Genomic DNA, 18,485 nt, shown 5'->3' with positions numbered 1-18,485 from the left:
TGCTGTGGTGATTGTGGTGGGGGGTAGCTGTGATGACTGCGGTGGTGGTGATTGTAGTAGCTGTGATGATGATGGTTGTGTGCAAGCTCTGATGATGATGGTGACAGTGTTAGCTGTGATGGTCATGGTGGTGGTGGTGATAGCTGTGATGGTAATGGTGGTGGTGGTGATAGCTGTGATGGTAATGGTGGTGGTGGTGATAGCTGTGATGGTAGTGGTGGTGGTAATAGCTGTGATGGTGGTGGTGATAGCTGTGGTGGTAGTGGTGGTGGTGGTAATAGCTGTGATGGTAGTGGTGGTGGTGGTGGTAGTTGTGATGGTAGTGGTGGTGGTGATAGCTTTGATGGTAGTGGTGGTCATCATAGTGGTTGTGATGGTAGTAGTGGTAGTGGTTGTGGTGGTAGTTGTTTAGAAACGGCTTTTATTTCGGCAAGTGTTGTGCTGCCTGACGGGGCTGCAGAGCAGTTGTTACAGAGCGAAGAGCGATCCAGAAGGGGCTCTCATTTGAACAACTGCTGAGCTACCTCGTGTGGCCTCAAGGCACTTGTAATGATTATCTTTCCACGGAGAACAAGAGTCATTGGAAGACTGAGCCTCCTCCTTTCCACGCCTTTGCAAAACACATCATAGATAAGATAGAATGCTTATCGTAAGTTTGTGACTCTTCCCCGCTGGAGCAAACACAAGTCCGGGGCGTTGGTTAGGCAGGGACAAATGATTTCATTAAGGAGCTGAGGGCGTAAGGGGGCTGAGAAATGGCGTAATATGAGGGAGTCAAAGACGAGAAATTGCAGGAGCGAGAGTGAGGGATGGAATACAGAATGTGGGTTGTATTTTTGTATGCTTGGAATATATATTAACATCTGTTCCGAACAGTGAAAAACTAATAATCAATATTTATAACATCGATGAAAAGACTGGTGGTCAAAAGGAGAGAAAATTATGCAGAGTGAGGAATTCAGTTCCAGAGCTGACGAAGTTGAAAATATGAAAGACTTACAGTATAGGTTAAACCTTTCTTTGAAGAGTTGGACAGAGGACGGGTGAGAGTGAGTTGCAAGACAGGTGATGCGTGACTGGTGCAATGGGGGAGGGATGCGAGCAATCAGTTCAGATAAGCAGTGACTGCTGAAATATTAATGGTAAAGGCAGAACCGTAACATTTCGGGAAAGAGAGAATAAAAGATTAAATGTGACAAACAATCTTTTGACTCCTCCCTGAGAAAACTCGTATGTGGCTACAGCTCCCTTCCTACACATAGATACTCGTACACCACAGACGCAGGGATGAACAAGTCCCCTGAACCGAGCTAGAAAATGCGTTTTTTTTTTTTTTTTTTTTAAATCAGGCCAGGACAGTTTTTGTGAAGGGAATTTTTCAGGGGAAATATTCTGATTTTTCCATTAGGTATCTCGAGAGAAAGAGATCCTAAGGGTACTGAAATATCATGAACTGACTTGTACATCTTGAAAAACTGGGGGATACTCACACGGAAGATTGTGCGAGTTATTAAGGAACCGAGTTTTTGCTGTACTAAAATGTAATATAACAAAATTTCATTTATCCTAGGCAAAAATAACAGTCACCTGAAACCATGTGTGCCGTAACTTAATTCTGTGATTGTTGGAATGACTGTGTGATGGACCTGTGAGAAGCAAGACTTTAGTTAGAAGCAGGTAGAAAAGGGAAAGGTGAAGTAATCAGCGTATGAGTGAACAGAACTAGATGTCGAAATCCAGAAAGTCATTAATGAAAAGGAGGAAGAGAAATGGCGAACGAACATAATATTGAGGAGCATCACTATGCGGTATCGGCAGTTCTGATGCACAGTGGTCATCTACAGCAACAGTTATAGAGCGATCAGACAGGAAGTTTGAATGAAGGTAAAAATAGTTTGAATGAAACTGTTGGACGATAGTTTGAAATTTAATTATTTCTACAAGACTCGATCGAAAGCCTTTGAAATATCAGGCACAACCACAAAGGTTTCATCAAAGTCTTGAAAGAGGAATCAACCCTGGAACACTATCGTCCGATCTACGAACAGTTAGACTGTCCTCCGACCTGACAGGTACGATTTTGGGAATTCAGTAAAAAGTATAAAATGCAATTCTTTTATAAAAAAAAAAACTATTAGTAGTCTATAATGTTAAACATTCTTACTGTATATCAAATGCCCAAATAATAATAATTTTAAAGATTTATAAGCGGAAGGTGGGTACTGAAAAAGTTGCCTTCAAAAAAAATATATAGATCACCAGAAAGATTTAAGGATCATAGAGTGATGGCCTTTGGACTTATTTTTCTTCATTGAATGCTCAGTTATAATCCAAATTTTAGGTCCATAACATCATTGAAACCTTCATGGGAAGTAGGGCAATGAAGGAGACAACTAAATTTTTGAAAAAGTATGTTTTGAGTAAAAAAAAAAAAAAAGGGGGGGGAATGGAAGTACGTGGCAAAGCATTATATCAGTATGTTGTATATTAGCAGTTTATTAGTATTAATTTGTTGCTAGCTAAGGCCACGTCTTGCCAATATTGCAAAATACCGTGTACGTTATTTTACCTGACTCGAAAAGATACCCTGTTGCACTACAGGCAATTCAAACACAGCATGTACAATATATGGTAACAAACAAAATTCGTACATGAAACTTTTCTAAAATGTCATATCAAATGCATGCAATAAATTAATGGGTATATACATAGCTACAAACATAACTGCATACATACATGTGCTTAGAAACATAGCTATATGGCTACATACATAGCTAAATAACAACAAACATAGCCAAATACACGGTCATGAACAGAGCTAGAAACATGCAGACACTTTGCTTACAACCAAGCTCCGATGATTGTACGTCGTAATTCCCGAAATGTTGCACTTATTACCGTCGTCCGATGTAAGGGATGGATTTGCCATACTGCAGTTATCACTGCCGTCCGATCTGTCAGATACAAAATGGCAAAAAAACATACAAAGAGCAGAGGAAAAACAACTCGCCCTTCCTCGATGAAAGACAAACGAAAGGTGAGGCTACAAGGACACTCAAGTGATGCCACGTTGTGGAAGATCACGTGATGAAGAGCGCATGGGTCTGTCAGGTTGGACAACAGTTTTCTTGGATTATGAACCTGAAAGAAATGAAAAACCGTCAGTGGAGTGTCCTTATCGGAGTCGATACTGACGGCTAGAAAGAATGTTAGATGAAGAAAGGTTCTTCAAATATTCGTGTTCAGGATAAACTCAAGATTTATTTTTTTAATAACAGAGGAAAGGAAGGCAAAAACAAATGAATAAAAAAAAACAATAATCCATACACCATGTTACTGGTGTCCTCCATTCATAGAAAATCTGCAACAGGTGGATTTGAACAGCTGTAGGTTGAATTTTTTGGGGAAACAACTCTGGGGAAGCGAGTTCCAGAGAGATGCAGTTCGAAGAATGCAAGATTCTAATAGGCGGAAGTTCTGCAATATGGTGGTGTAACATTCCAGTCATGAGCGTAACCAGATGCCCATGTGGCACAGGGGAAGGCATGGAGAGGTGGCACAATGGATACAACTTCGTCTGAGCATTTGCCATAGAAGTATCCGTAAAATAATGCAAGGGAGGCAACATTCCGTCATACCTGTAGGGGAGGTAGTTTATTTCTAATAGCAGGGTTATTAATAATTCTAACAGCTTTGTTCTGAATTTTATCTAGTTGTTTTAGTGCAAACTCTCCACATTCATTCCACAAGGGTGAGCAATATTCCAGCTGAGAGCGCACATGATTCTTATAAACTATAGTTAAATGCTTGTCAGTGAAGAAGCAGTGAACTCTGTACAATAATCGAAGTTTCTTTGAGGCGGTTTTAGCAAGTGATCTGACATGAGAGATCCAGCTGAGGGCATTGTTAAGTGAAACACCGAAAATTTCAGTACTTTTGGAGATAGGAATATTACTAGCATTGAAGGTAATATAGGAATCAGGCAATATCTGTCCATTAGCAAATTGTATATATTTGGTTATACTAGCATTAATTGATACAAGGTTATTTTGTCCCAACTCAGCTATCCTAGATAAGTCTTGATTTATGGAGATGGCTGTACTGAGTTGAGAGTTAGAGATATTAAACTTTGTGAATGGGTGTTTAACTGTGAATGATCTGTGAAGTGTTGAGTCATCTGCATATGAATGGATGGGATTATGGATGACAGATAAGAGATCATTATTATGAATTAGGAATAGAGTTGGAGCCAGAACTGAACCTTGTGGCATGCCGACATTAATCGAGTGGAAATTGGAATATACATCATCTACTTTTACTCTTAACTTTTTGTTGCTGAGATATGAGAAAGTCTGAGGAACAAAAGATGTTAGTCTACGGCAAGGCAGTTTGGATAGCCAAGAATGGTGCCACACTCTGTCAAATGCTATAGAAACATCAAGGGCTACAGCATGAGTTTCTCCATGTTGGTCAATTGGCTGATGGATGGCGTGAGTCAGGAGACAGTATATCAATGTTGGATCTTATGTGGCGAAAACCATACTGTCAATCGCTAATTAAGTTTTGGGATTCAAGATGTTTAACTATGAGCTTATTCATTACAATTTCAAATACTTTATTAAAAGCAGACGCGATAGCTATTCGTCTGTAATAAGAGGGGGTCCGAGGAACTACCTTTCTTCGGAATTGGATGGATATTGGCTTCTCTCCAGGAATTAGGGAATGAAGAGGTACGTATGCATTGTCTGAATAATTTAGCTGGAACAGAAGCAATTCTGGGGAGACCTTGTTCAAAATAATTGGAGGAATTCCATCTGGGCCTGGAGCTTTGTTGGTTGGTAAATTGTCTAGATGAATTTTACGTATCTAGTCTGTATTTTAAGTGGAGCAATTTCGGGAGAGTCAAGTTCTAGTTTTGGGACGTTCTGGCTGACTTTCTGTAATGTAAAATTTTTTGGCAAATGTACTGACAAGGATAATCACTTTACCACGAGGGTCATTCGTAATGTTACCATCTGAAGATTTTAGTGGGGGAATGGGTGATGGCTTGATGAAGTACGTTCGAAATACAATTAAAAGAAGTGAATTATAGTCAATGGAGAATGAAATATCACCCTAATTCAAGGATGAGCTAAATGAAATTATTCATTCATTCATTGCCAGACGCCATGTATCCCAGACAGGGTGGCCAAGGGCTTAGAGTTAATTGTTTTACAGGGAGGGGCACTAATCCTCCACCAACCCCACTTGACGTAGGGATGCCAACAGCATCTGGTGTTCCCAGGCGGTCACCCATCCAAGTACTAACCAGACCCAACGTTGCTTAACTTCGCTGATCGAACGGGAAGCGGTGTACTCGAAATTATTACACCTGATGTGTGTTACTGATGCAAAAGCAAAAGTCCGAAAATACTTTAAGGAGAAAAATACGTATTCAAACAAAATCACTTAGGACGAGTGCACTACGAGAAGAGTGAGGATGTGAGGACAAGTTGTTGGGAAGGATGAGGAAAATATAAAGGGATTTGGGAGAGGCCCTTTCTGAATGATGAAAGGGAAAACATAAACAAGACGACGGGGGAAGGAGGGGTGGTTTGGGGAGGAGGTATGGCTGGAGTGAGGGAGGGGCTGGCTGGGGTGAGGGGTGAGGGAAATGGGCGGGTCAATAAGCTCCCACTTCGAGAGAGAGAGAGAGAGAGAGAGAGAGAGAGAGAGAGAGAGAGAGAGAGAGAGAGAGAGAGAGAGAGAGAGAGAGAGAGAGAGAGAGAGAGAGAGTTGAAGAGAACTGGATTGTGTGGCAAGTTCCTGAAAGGCTGTCAAATTAATAACCTTATCACTATGAATAATTGTGTTAGTTTATTCTGGCAACCTCTAAACTATTTGTTCCATTTGGAGGGAATTTTTTTTAATGGGAGGATTTGATACTGTTTATAAACCCATTCAAAATGCGATATTTCTGGTAAGTTAAAAAGTTTTATTTATTTCTTTTTTTCTTTTTGTTCCTACGGCCAAACACAGGGTACACTTTTTTTTTCTCTCTCTGGGTTCCATTCATTAATAGCAACAACTTTTTCCTCCATAAGTACCTTCAGAAATTAGTAATGTTGGAACAGCGGACGTTGAAAACATACACGAAAAGTATACACGGCTGTCCTGTTGGTCTGGAGATGTTTACTCTTCACTTGCTCGACGAACCCAGACCAACAACCTCTCATAATGTACGTTGCTTCTCAAGGTTAGGTTTAGTGGCGATCTGGATGGTTCACATCATGGAGGGGGGACCAGTGGGCGTAGCTTCCCAGTTAGGAATGCACAGTTTCCTTGTGGAGTGTTTTATGTGATTCCACGGATTATAGAAACGAGGCATTTCTGTAAGCTATGAGGATCAAAATCAAAATAATGACACAAATAAACATGAGGAACGCCTTGCTTTATCCACAAAACTCGTGCTGACCCGAAAGTAAAAATTTACAGAAAATGTTTTGTGGGACTGAAGTTAAAATGTAAACAGCTTAGATCAAAGGAGTTAATGAATGTGATACTCGTACAGTAGTGGGCATATCCTCAGGTTGTTTTAGATTTAAGATGGGAAAGTGTGATCAGTGGTGTAGTGGAGAATTCATCTTAATTCCCCCTCCTCCTCCTCCTCCTCCTCCTCCTCCTCATCATCATCATCATCATCATCATCATCATCATCATCGCTTATTCCCTCTTACGAAAATAAGGTGATGTAGGATCCAGAAACAAAATATGAGACAGCACAGCGTGAAAGATCTATCAACATCATGTCCAGTGAAACGAGTCACACACTGATCCACACAGCATTCAAACCTTCGAAACCATGGCTCCAGCTGACAAACATAACGATCCGCTTTTCTCTTTTGCATTTTCTTTACAGGTGCACTTTACATGAACGTGTCGAATCTGTGACCTCTATTAGTTGTAAATCCTAGAGCTAATTACCCCATATTGTTCCCTTCAGACACTAGGGTCTTCTGAGGCTGGGCTACCAAAGTATAGAACTTTTAATGGTAGGAGAGAGACTCACGTCCAACATAACTCTTCACATTACACACACACACACACACACACACACACACACACACACACAACGTTAAGTCACAGTGCGTTCAGACCTGAGATCTCTATCATCAGACCACCAGGCATAGTGAAAGGACATAATATCGGTAAAAATCTCCAGCGCTGGATCCACAGCTTAGTAAAAGGGTTCCACTATTTCCTTACCCACTCATGACGAAACTTTATTAGAGGAGCCAAATTCATACAGAAAGATATGGGAAATTTACTTTGATTATTCCTTTCAATAATTCTCCTTACTGACTGCATTAGGATTTTGCTGCCTGTGCTAACTTGACATACTGTTATTTCCCTTCTGCTGTCTTGAGAAAAACACGGCACAGCTGTAAAACAAGGGACCACTATTCTCTTGAGTACGTCAGTGAAGCCTGATGATCTCTCTCTCTCTCTCTTTCTCTCTCTCTCTCATATATATTTATAGATAGATAGATAGATAGAGATAGAGAGAGAGAGAGAGAGAGAGAGAGAGAGGTACATAGATAGGTAGATAGATAGGTACGTAGATAGATAGATAGATAGGTAGACAGATAGATAGATAGGTAGACAGATAGATAGGTAGATAGATAGATAGGTAGATAGATAATAGATAGATACTGATATAGATGGATAATTTCCAGGCTGTTTTAAGAGCCCTAAAAACACTTAAGGTTTTGTCCCTGCTGGGTACTTTCCACCCAGCTACACTGATACTCACCTCCCTGTTGGTTTATTTGGCAGTCTTCCATTTATATCGTTCACGTGCTGTGTGTATCGGTTGATCTCACCGAGTCAGCTATATTTGACTGGATTCAACAGGAAGCAGCTCTAATAACCATAATGACAGTATAGATATAAATAAAGCTTATGGCGTAGGAGACATATCATAATGAACAAAATCCTTAAATCAAACAAACTTGAAAGACAGTGATGAGAAGTGAATAACTTCTGTTAAGACAGACAAGACAAAGTCCTTAACCAAAACTAATGATTCAGTTTCAAAAGACTGTCCAACCGTGTCCCGCAGGACTCGTTTCTCACACCATTATTATTTAGCTGGTCCTTTCACAAAACACCAACCTCTCCTTCTCTTATAACATGATTATGTCGACGACTTGGCAGTAGCTTCACAGCACCTTGAATCTCGCCAACCAACGTACCAACTGCAACATTACTTTCATTATAACAATTGCTTATGCAAAGCAGGAAGACAGACAAATTCAACCATTCCTCTTCTATTCACTCCAGGCGGATATAAATCTCAAGCACTTCAAGTTACCCTCTTTAAATCAACCACTCCCCTTAGAAAGTCATCCTTAAAATCTTGTACTTACCCAAGATAGACATACGGCTTTTGTCTCATCATGAAGAACAGCATCCTGTCAAGGGCTTCACGTAAACTCGAAGACTTGAAAACACTCATCGGCACAATCTTTGAATATCAGTAGGATCACAGAAAACAGTCTTCAAACAATTCATCCAGACAGCATTAAATTATGAGCTCTCAAGCGGGAGCTGACCTTACCAGCCAGAAACATCAAAAATAGAATAAAATAGAATAAAACAAAATAAATCTATCAATCTTTATAAGTTTCGAAAGGTACAAAGGGCAACAAGAAGTGCTTTTAAGACAGAACAGCACTTGCGTCCCATAACTGACCTAAAGACCAAAAATCAAGCTTATTTCGGCGACCCCGGTCTTCGACCAATTGTTCTTATATCGAATTACTTCTTTCTTACGTGACCTCTCAGTCCTTTCCCGAAGTTTTCGTCCAAATTATACCTAAAGTGTTTTCGTTATTTTGCTTTCAAGTAGACACACATGGGTCGACATTTGATCTTGCCCCCTGACTTAATCCTTCAGCAGATTGTTCTTCAACGAGAAGTTATTAATTCATGCTTTATCCTCAACCGTTCCACTGCTTTTGCCTCATAAACTTGAGCTTTGACCTGTTCGAAAAAAACAGTGGGTCAACCTCTTGGCTGACCTACATCCTTCTAGGGAGTCTGGTAAAAACTGTATCAAAACAAACGTAGCTATTTGTTCAAGTACATACATACAAAATGCAAATGAAAACAACATCCATTCGTGCCGACGCATGCAGATGTATTTAAAAGATCGCATGGTGGTCAGGTGGGTTAAGATTTAGCTGGATGTGGCCTATAGAAATCTGAATCTAATGCTCACAAAATATTACACAGAGAAGAGGAAGCGGTTACTCTCCCGCTGAATATCTCGTATACTCAAGCTACCCCCGGGACAGGACAAATAAAGCACAGATCACTTTCACTAAGAAACACAGGTACTCCCATTGAAATGCCACATACCCACTGGAGAAATAGTTCCTTACATCAGCAAAGGATCCATCCCATCCATGTAATCAGGTTGCACCACCCCATATCACAAAGACAACAATGAACTTATCTACAATGCAGAGTACCCAAATATCCCTTACTCTTTTAATTAGCTCTATGCTACACAACTGCATACACAAAGACAGAGCAACTACAACCATTCAAAACCTCACTAGGTATGATGCTAAGTGGTGGCGACTATCATCCATGCTCTTCATGAATAGCTACCTACTTCTCCCTGGCCCTTTATATTTTTTCCTATTTCTCCTATCTTCTTTGTCACTTTTATTATTCCTCTTTACACCTCAGGTGACTGGGCTGAGTGACAAGCCTAATAGTGTTTTGTAACAAAGGAAACCATTTATAACGCTGTGTGTTATCCATTTAACCAAATGACGGGGTGACGTGGAGTCCCCTATGGTGCCCCTGTTACGTGGGTGAAGAGACACAAATGCGGTGCCATCCAGGAATCAAACCACTGCAATGACCCTACAGAGGAGATAACTGCTAAACAACAAAGGCTCCACTAGACATCCATACCACAGAAAGTTTCATTCACCGTGAGACGAGAGTACACCTAGTCAGATAACAATGAGCCTCTCAGCAGTCTTTGCTTTAGTATCAACACAAGCACATCTCACTAATATACCAACTCTGACCTCAACACACTGCGCTTCCTTACACCACATCACAGTCACCTCCTGCACCCCATTCCCACAACATGGATAGTCCTTCAAAGCATAGTGGAGACACAGCTGGGAGTGCCAGGCTGATGAAGCCAGATCCTGCAGTCTGTGTGATTGAAGCCCAGATGAGTCTGGGATGATGACAGTAGCAGCAACCTGTGCCCTATTTCATCCCATTCCAAATTTCATACGCTATTTTCGTCTCCCTTGCCTGATCGTGACAAAAGTCTGGTTCAGTATTAATGAACCTATGAAAAAAGGTGGGCATATTTATTCTGTTGAATGGACACCGTTTCTTCCCGATAGAAACCACACGGCTCACTGATGACATGTTTCATTAGATTATTGTAACCTTCAGGTAATTTTTTTTTTTTTTTTTTCAAGCTAGAAGAGCACTCTAATTGTGAAGGCGTTAATAAGCTGTATTGTAATACCCCACTGCAAAAAAACCTATCCTAATCTCAATAAAGATTTGTGTATAGCCTATAGCAGGAATAAACTTACGAGTATATCGCAAGCTACAACACTTGCCAGGTTTAGGGACAATCGAAATATCTTGTAATCGTATGTCATTCAGTGCTATCGATCATAACTGCAGTATCAATGAGTTACTCAAAAGTGCATTTAGTGATACATTGGTAATACACACACACACACACACACACACACACACACACACACACACACACACACATAGTGTGTGCCAAAATAATTCACAAATTTAAGGATATGTACGATAAATATGGTTTAAGACTCGGGACTACGAGCTTGACTCATTCCTGTAAAGATACAATTAGGTAAGAACACACACACACACACACACACACACACACACACACACACACACACACACACACACAAAAGGTCATGTCCAAATAACAGCATATACCCAAGTCAGTTCATTCAAAGGAATCCGCTGATACCACGTAAACATCAGCTGGGTGTCGTCATTATCACCAGGCGGGTAGCAGGGAGATGCAAATTTATAAGTAAAAGTTATCTTTCTATGTGAGAATTATTTTTCTCCAAGATGAGTATTATCTTTAGTAAAGCGAATATGGAAGGAGTTAAGAGAAGGGATAAAGGTAGAAAACAAGATGATGATTTCTACCCAGAACTGGTTGAAATGGAGACATAGATTAAATTTGCAGAAAAAGTGAATAAACAGGAGAAAAATTTTAAAGGGAAATAGATGAAATTAAGAAGGAACTACGCATGCAGAAGGAAGAAAATGAAAAATTAGTAAAGGAATTAAACAAAAAAGACACAACAATGATGTGCTGTCAGCTGAGGTAGTTTCACTTAGAAAGAAGACTAGTAAAATGGCGAGTACAATTGTCAGCCATGAGAGTGTTATGGAGTTCAGAAATGATACGGAGACTTAGGCAAGCAAGTAGTCTGATAGACCAAAGCAGTGATACTGGAGAGAAGATAACCCAGGTGAACGACATGATCATAAATTGCAAAGATGTACAAACTACGTATGCTGAAATGACGGAAGTAAGGAGAGACTTAGAAACAAAAGCTGAAGGAAAAACCATTAGAAAGTGAAAAAAAAAAAATCCTTAAAAACAATCCAAGACTGGTCAAAGAATCAGCAGGTATCAACAAATCTCTAGTAATCATTGGCATAAATGAACAGAAATAAGAATCTGAATCTCGAGAGACAAACAGGAGATGGTAAATATAATGAACATATTTGAACAAAGTATCAGAGGATATCTGTGATAAAGATACAGAGGAACACAAAAGACTAGGGAAACATGAGAGAAATAAGTCAGTGCCCCTCAAAGTAACCTTCCAGAGTGTGAACACTGTAGAGGAAATATTTAAAAAAATGCTAACAAACTGTTGGAAAGAGGAAATTTAAGAAGTATGGATAATAAGATGCCTAACACAGTAGGAATGGGGATCACTAAAGGAAAAGTGGGAAGAAGCAAAAAAAAAAAAAAAAAAAAGTATGAGAGATCAGAGGACAAGAGGAGCAATTTTTTTTTTTTTTTACAAAGTAGTGTAGTTAGATTACAAATAAGAAAATGGTATATAAACAACAGGGACTAAGCAAAAAGAAGATAGTAGACTCAAATGTCAAATATGTAAACAACATGATTAAGTAGATGTACTCAAATGTAGACGGAATGGTATCCAAATTATTAGAGATAAAAGACTATACCAAAGAAATGGAACTTCATATTATTTGCCTAACTGAAACAAAATTAATCCTGGGGATATCAAATGACACCCTCAGCTTTGAGGATTACAATATATGGAGAAGAGATAAAATTTTGAAAAAAGGAGGAGGAGTTCTGTTATTAACAAAGAAAAACCTACAAATCAAAGAGATACAATAAGCAGAACTGATTGCATTAGAGATTAACACATCTGAAGCAGAAATAATTGTGGCAATTTTATGCAAGCCACTCAAAACAAACACTTGGGAAAGAGGCTAGTATGAAGACCTGGCAGAAAGTACAATTCAGAGTTTAAAACCCTATACAAATATAAACTGGAATACTCTAGATGTAAAAAACTATGAATGCTGTTGGGATCAAAAGCTCCAAGATCTTGTGCAGGAGTACCCCACATGTCGGGCAATATTCAATGCAGTCGTCACCTCACTACGGGTAATTTCTTGGAAACCGCTGAAAATTGCTTGGTTTCAAACCTTAACACTCAGAAAGTACAGCACTGAGGAAAGCGAGTTAGTTACCATTTTACTCAACAACTTTTCCTTTTGTGAATGAAAGTATCCCCAGATTTGTAGGTCCTTGCATTGATGGGTAATGACGCGAGGAAGATAACCAATTTTTGGCGCGAGAGAGGAGGTGTTCAGGCGTCTACCTGTGGTGCAGACTATGGCTTTGCTCTCAGCATGGTAACTTTCTCCACTACTAGATAAACTAGACACTGTTGCATCCAAGGCATGCCTAATGGCACTATCACTGAGCCCTTTTCTAGTATCCTTGGAAAGAGGCTTGGCAGGATGGTAGGCAAGTGCCATGGACAGAATCAGACAAAGAGGAACTTGAAGAAGGCATTGTACACCTGGCTAAGGCAACGGACAGACTGACTCTCACCTGTGTGGTATAGAGGGATTCCTTCCCTACCCTTTGGTGGCGAGATGAAATGGCTGCCTGTTCAAACGGTGGCGGGAAGGCACTTGCGCGTATAACCACTTCCCGGCGGCCCTGTGAGAGTTCGATTGTGACGTGGATAGACGTTACCCATCAGATGGGGGTTAACACAACATGTAAAGGAAAACACCAGAAAAAGGGGACTTGATAATCCATCATTACTAGATCTTATATTTACCAGGCAAGCCTATGATGTCAACAACATAATGTATCACCCTCCATTTTGCAGGAGTGACCATGTAGTATTAAATTCCAACTTCAGGATTGTCATAAATGTAGCCTCCCCCGGCCTCGTGGGGGGCGCGGTAGCACAGTGGTAGCGCGCCGGACTCGTAATCGGGGGATTGCGAGTTCGAGCCTCGCCCAGGCTGCCGTGCCGGGAGTGGTAGCTCGCTCCTGTAACCCTAGCGGGGCTATATAGTCCAATACAGGGCTTAGCTCGGGAGAACTCCATTTCTCCCATTTCCCCAGGCCTCGCATTCAAAGACACACTACCCATCCATCTAATCATTGTCCTTTCTGTATGTTTGAGCTTATGAATATTCTTTTCCTCAAGAAACTCACAAGCCAGACCAATCCTTTTATGCCTAACAATCTCGACATCTCTTCTCCACATACTGCACATTCGAAGACAGCGTTATCTCATAGTCTGGATCAAATATCACTACAAGTCTTATGCACCCACTTATATCACAAGTACAGCACAAAATGGAGTTTCTTCCCACTCCCTTGTGGCAAACCACACACATAGCCACTCTCCTTCTTCTTTGACAGTACTGCCCGCAGCCCCAGATATCAACATTTTTGCTTTATCTTCATTTACTCTCAAACTCTTGCGCCCCATTCTGTCTCTTCACTTCCTAAATCTTTCCTCCTCCTCCCTTACATTCTGTGCAATGAACTCCAAGTCATCAGCATGCATCATCTCTCATGGGAGTCCATTTCTGAAGCCACGTGAAAGAGCTTCAAGCACCATAACAAATAATAAGGGCCTCAATACTGACTCCTGATGCACGCCAATATTGATGGAAAACTCACCAATCAAATCTCCATTCATTCTCACCTGGGTCTCCACAAACATAGCCATAACCACTCTAACCAGCCACACCTTGATCACAAATTAACAAAAACAAAGTACAACTCCCTTTTCTTCCCTACATATTTTTCTGGAGCTGTGAGACAATGAATGTCATCAGTGGTCTCTTTGCCTGCCATATATCCAAACTGCACCTCATCAATATTCATTCCTTTCCTGACCGTACCTTCTAGGACACTCTCCATTACCATCATTATTTGGTCCAAAAGTTTTGTGCCTCAATAATTTCCTCTTTCCAGGGCACCACCGCTCCCTTGTGCACATTACAATAACACTCTTCAGTCAGTCATCTGAGACAATACACTCATATATAATCGTATTTATGCAGTCAGTAACTAAACCCATTCCTATGTCTGCTGAGGCCTTCAGCATTTGAGCAGTCATCCCAGACACAACTGCTGCCTTCCTCAACTGCATCCTACCTATTTCTCTGCTGGTAGTAGCAGCATCAGAGGCCATAGGCCAAACACTGGATCTTCTGACTCCAAACCTTCTCTGTTGCAGTCAAAATCCTCATTCAGCAACCGGTTATAACCCTCTCTTCAGGAGTCTTTAGTATCCTCACTGTCCACCACTACCATTCCTTCATCCTTCTTCACCCACTGCTCCCTGTTCATCTGACTTCCCACCTTAAATACCATATTCTTCCTTTCAGCACGATTTCAGTTATCCAGTAAAAGTCACTGAGACTAGATTTTGCCCTGTATACCACCATTCTAGCCCTACACTTGGGAGTCAAGTATTTCTCTCTGTTACTACTCCATTTTATTCCTGGGAAAGCCTTCTTTCTCCCTAAATGCGGCTTCTACATTTTCATCCCACCACTATAATGCCTCATGTCTTGGTGGGCCTCTTGTCCATTATCCCCTCCGTGCACGATGATGCGTTTGTTGTCAAATGGGTGTGGCTGCGACTATACTCGTTGACGCTTTTGGCGTCATTAAGGCATAAAAACTTTCATCAGAGAAGAAGTTTTCAGCCAATCAGTGTCATTTTTGGAGGTGTCATAGCTTCCCTGCTCCTCGTCAAAAGTAATGAGTTGGCAACCGTGGGTCCCAATACCAGCAAGAGAGTGGACAGGTTATTCAGTATCAAATGAGCTGCGAGTGGGAAAGGTACTGTGCGGTTCTGTCCCTTTAAATTTCCACTCTTACTCCTGTCCTGGCCGTGCAACATATTTCACTATACCAGTAGTGCTTGTGTATAGTGTTTGGGCACAGCTGTGATTAGATTTGGTGTTTGCAACAGGAAATTTGGTGTTTATGGAGCAATCCTGGTCATTATCAGCCACTGACCCAATGAAGATTGTGCTACTGTTTCTAATTAACTACACTGCCCCTACCCTGCACCAATTGTGAGTATTCAGTAATAATAAGAGTGACAGTGAATCATGTGAATAAAGTGTGCATAGCTAATGTACAAAGAGCTGACGAAATACATGCAGTAGCCTAGAGGAAGGCAGGAAACTGCCCTACAGACACGACACGGCATGGATACACCGTAGTTTTTTGCATTTTTCTCGAAAACTATGAGGCCTAGGATCTCCGTTGTGGGCTCAAATGAAAGCAATTAAATTCTGCATAGATGATAAAATAAAAACATAACAGTGGCCTGAAAAGCTTTTCGTTAGAGCTCCCCGAATAAAAAAATCTGTTGTCAGAAATGTTTTTTTTTTTTCACTTATTACTCAAGCATCATACCTCATATCAAACTTGGACCTGCGGCATTCGAAAGCTAATAAAATTCTCTTTCCAATGATGGCATAACATGCAGAGACTGATTAATGAACATTCGACTTATGATGGTAGGAAATGAGATGTATGCTCTTGAATGTTTATTCACACAGCCCTAAGTACATATAGTGTTTTTTTTTTTTCTTTTTTTGCTTATCATGTAGAACAAACATCGACGAATAGGAATATGTGGGTTTTGTGGCAAAATAAATATGTTTGGGTGGTGAAAATAAGCCAAGAATACACATGTTTGGAGCACACAGCAGGCATGGAGGGGAGGAGAGAAAAGCTGGCGCATCATGTCACACAAAAAGTATTACCTTATCCACGCACGAAAAGGTTAACAAAGGGAATCAGTAACTCTCGGGATAATATTCCTGAGAGATCAGTATTGGTCATAAACATCTGTCAACAGCTCCCTGTTCAGTCACATCTGTAATCATATTGCTATAGATAGCATCTCTTACGACTCGTTTTTTCAGCTTCCTTATTTTATTTCAAGGTGCGTAATTCCTTCCCTTCAGCACCCGCTTCTTAAGCATCATGTCACATATCAGTAATATGTGTTGCTGCACAAACTCTTCGTTCCCTAAACTTCAGCATGCCTCACCAACCTCCTGACCAGGAAATAGTCAATCTGGCTACTATTTCCCCAAATTTCTCATGCAATTATCCAACTCCCTTTTCCTAAAATGCATATTGCACACAGTCATGTTAATTTCCTCTCCAGATTTGAGTATCGTTTCCTCTTCCATATTCTTCGTACCATATGCACATCCCCCAAGTACCCCTTCATATCCTTGAGCTGCTTCACCCACATAAGTTTCCTTTCAAAAATACAGTCTCATCATCCACCATACTGTTTGCCACACATATCAAGCCTTCGCAGAATCTATTTCTACATCATCTAGGCCAGCCTGTGTAGTATATGCAGATATAAAAGAAATCATGATCTTTCCAGGCAGTATTACGTGTCAAGTGGGGTTGGTGGAGGATTAGTGCCCCTCGCTGTAAAACAATTAACTCTAAGCCCTTGGCCACCCCGTTTGGGATACATGGCATCTGACAATGAATGAATGAATGAATTTTCACTACTACTCATATAATTCTTTCTGTCGCTTGCACTACATTCATGACACATTCCACCCATTTTTCTTCAATCAGTGCACCCACACCTCCATGTCCGCCTACAGTTAGCTACCACAATAGCTTGTATCTACAGTCCTGAGCGATCATTCTTGCTGACCATTCTCTATACCTAATTCTTGCATGCATCCAACATCCACCCACCTACTACTCAGTGCCACTGCCACTTCCTCTATTCTACCCTTCAAATTACCCATATTCCATGATGACACTCTGAACCCACTGGGTGATTTAATTCCCCAGGTTTGCTCTAAATAATTTTTCTCATTTTTTTTTTCAATAAATCGGTAAAATAAGGGTTGAGAGAGACCGCACACCTCTTCCATTGGCACAGTCCCAATTCCAGGGGCCCCTAAGCCACCAGCTGTGGCCAGTAACTGTGGCAGTGACCTCGAAGGGTCGGGCCCCTCTTGACTGGATGAAAATGGCAGCCTGGGAACCACAATGCCCTGTATCCTTTGGCACAGATCCAATCCCCATCCCATCCTGGGCCCCAAAACTATGCTGGCAGAGTCCATACCACACCTACTCCCAGGTTCACCATTCGGTAGCGGGGGCAAAGTTTTCTGGCAGCATGCTGTCAACCTCTGTGACGTAGTGAGATACATCGTGTGGTATGTATAATGTATAAATATGTATGCACACTGATGCCTTTTATAATATTGACAGCATGCACACAAACAGGAGACATGTACTAAAATTGTATATTTTGAACTAAAATCAAAGTTTAATTAAAATGCATTTCTCCATTTTCATAGATCCTCAGTTGAAAATAGTGGCCCAGGAAGAGGTGTGCTCCCTACAAGTGATTGATAGCCACTGATATTTGTATGAATTGTCCACTGTTGTCAGTTTCATTTCGAGTTGTGTGAAGCTTCAGTTGCCCCATTTTCGTAATTCGGAAAAAGGTTTGTTTTTTGAAGCTGTAATTGGGTCAGTGTCTCATAGATCTCTGTTCAGTAATGGTTTAAATTTGCTTATGAAATATTTTTCCTTTGATTTTCTTAATATAGGATCATCCTTTTTTACTTTATAGAAGGGCATAATATTGAAGTTTGGAGAACATTTTTTTGCACATTTTGCTATGTGGGTATTAACATATAAACCTTTACCGTGATTAATATGATCCCTATGTAGGTTAGTACGAAGCCTGAGATTTGAGGTCTCGCCTATATAAATCTCTTTGCATCTACCGCAGCGAATTACGTAAATGCAGTTTTGTGTCGAGCATCCCATGTTTTCGTTAATTTGGAATGTGTAG

The 18,485-nt window shown here is 40.7% G+C and overlaps 1 pseudogene; it reads right to left on the bottom strand.

Moving 5' to 3' along the window:
• Positions 1 to 5,259: 5,259 nt before the first annotated feature.
• LOC145396428 (5S ribosomal RNA) lies at positions 5,260 to 5,376 on the bottom strand (annotated as a pseudogene).
• Positions 5,377 to 18,485: the final 13,109 nt, after the last annotated feature.

The sequence above is a fragment of the Coenobita brevimanus genome, chromosome 37, assembly GCF_032717465.1.
Source record: "Coenobita brevimanus isolate Jiangsu-jjx chromosome 37, ASM3271746v2, whole genome shotgun sequence".
In the NCBI taxonomy this organism is placed as follows: Eukaryota; Metazoa; Arthropoda; class Malacostraca; order Decapoda; family Coenobitidae; genus Coenobita; species Coenobita brevimanus.
This window is presented reverse-complemented; position numbering and strand designations above follow the sequence as displayed.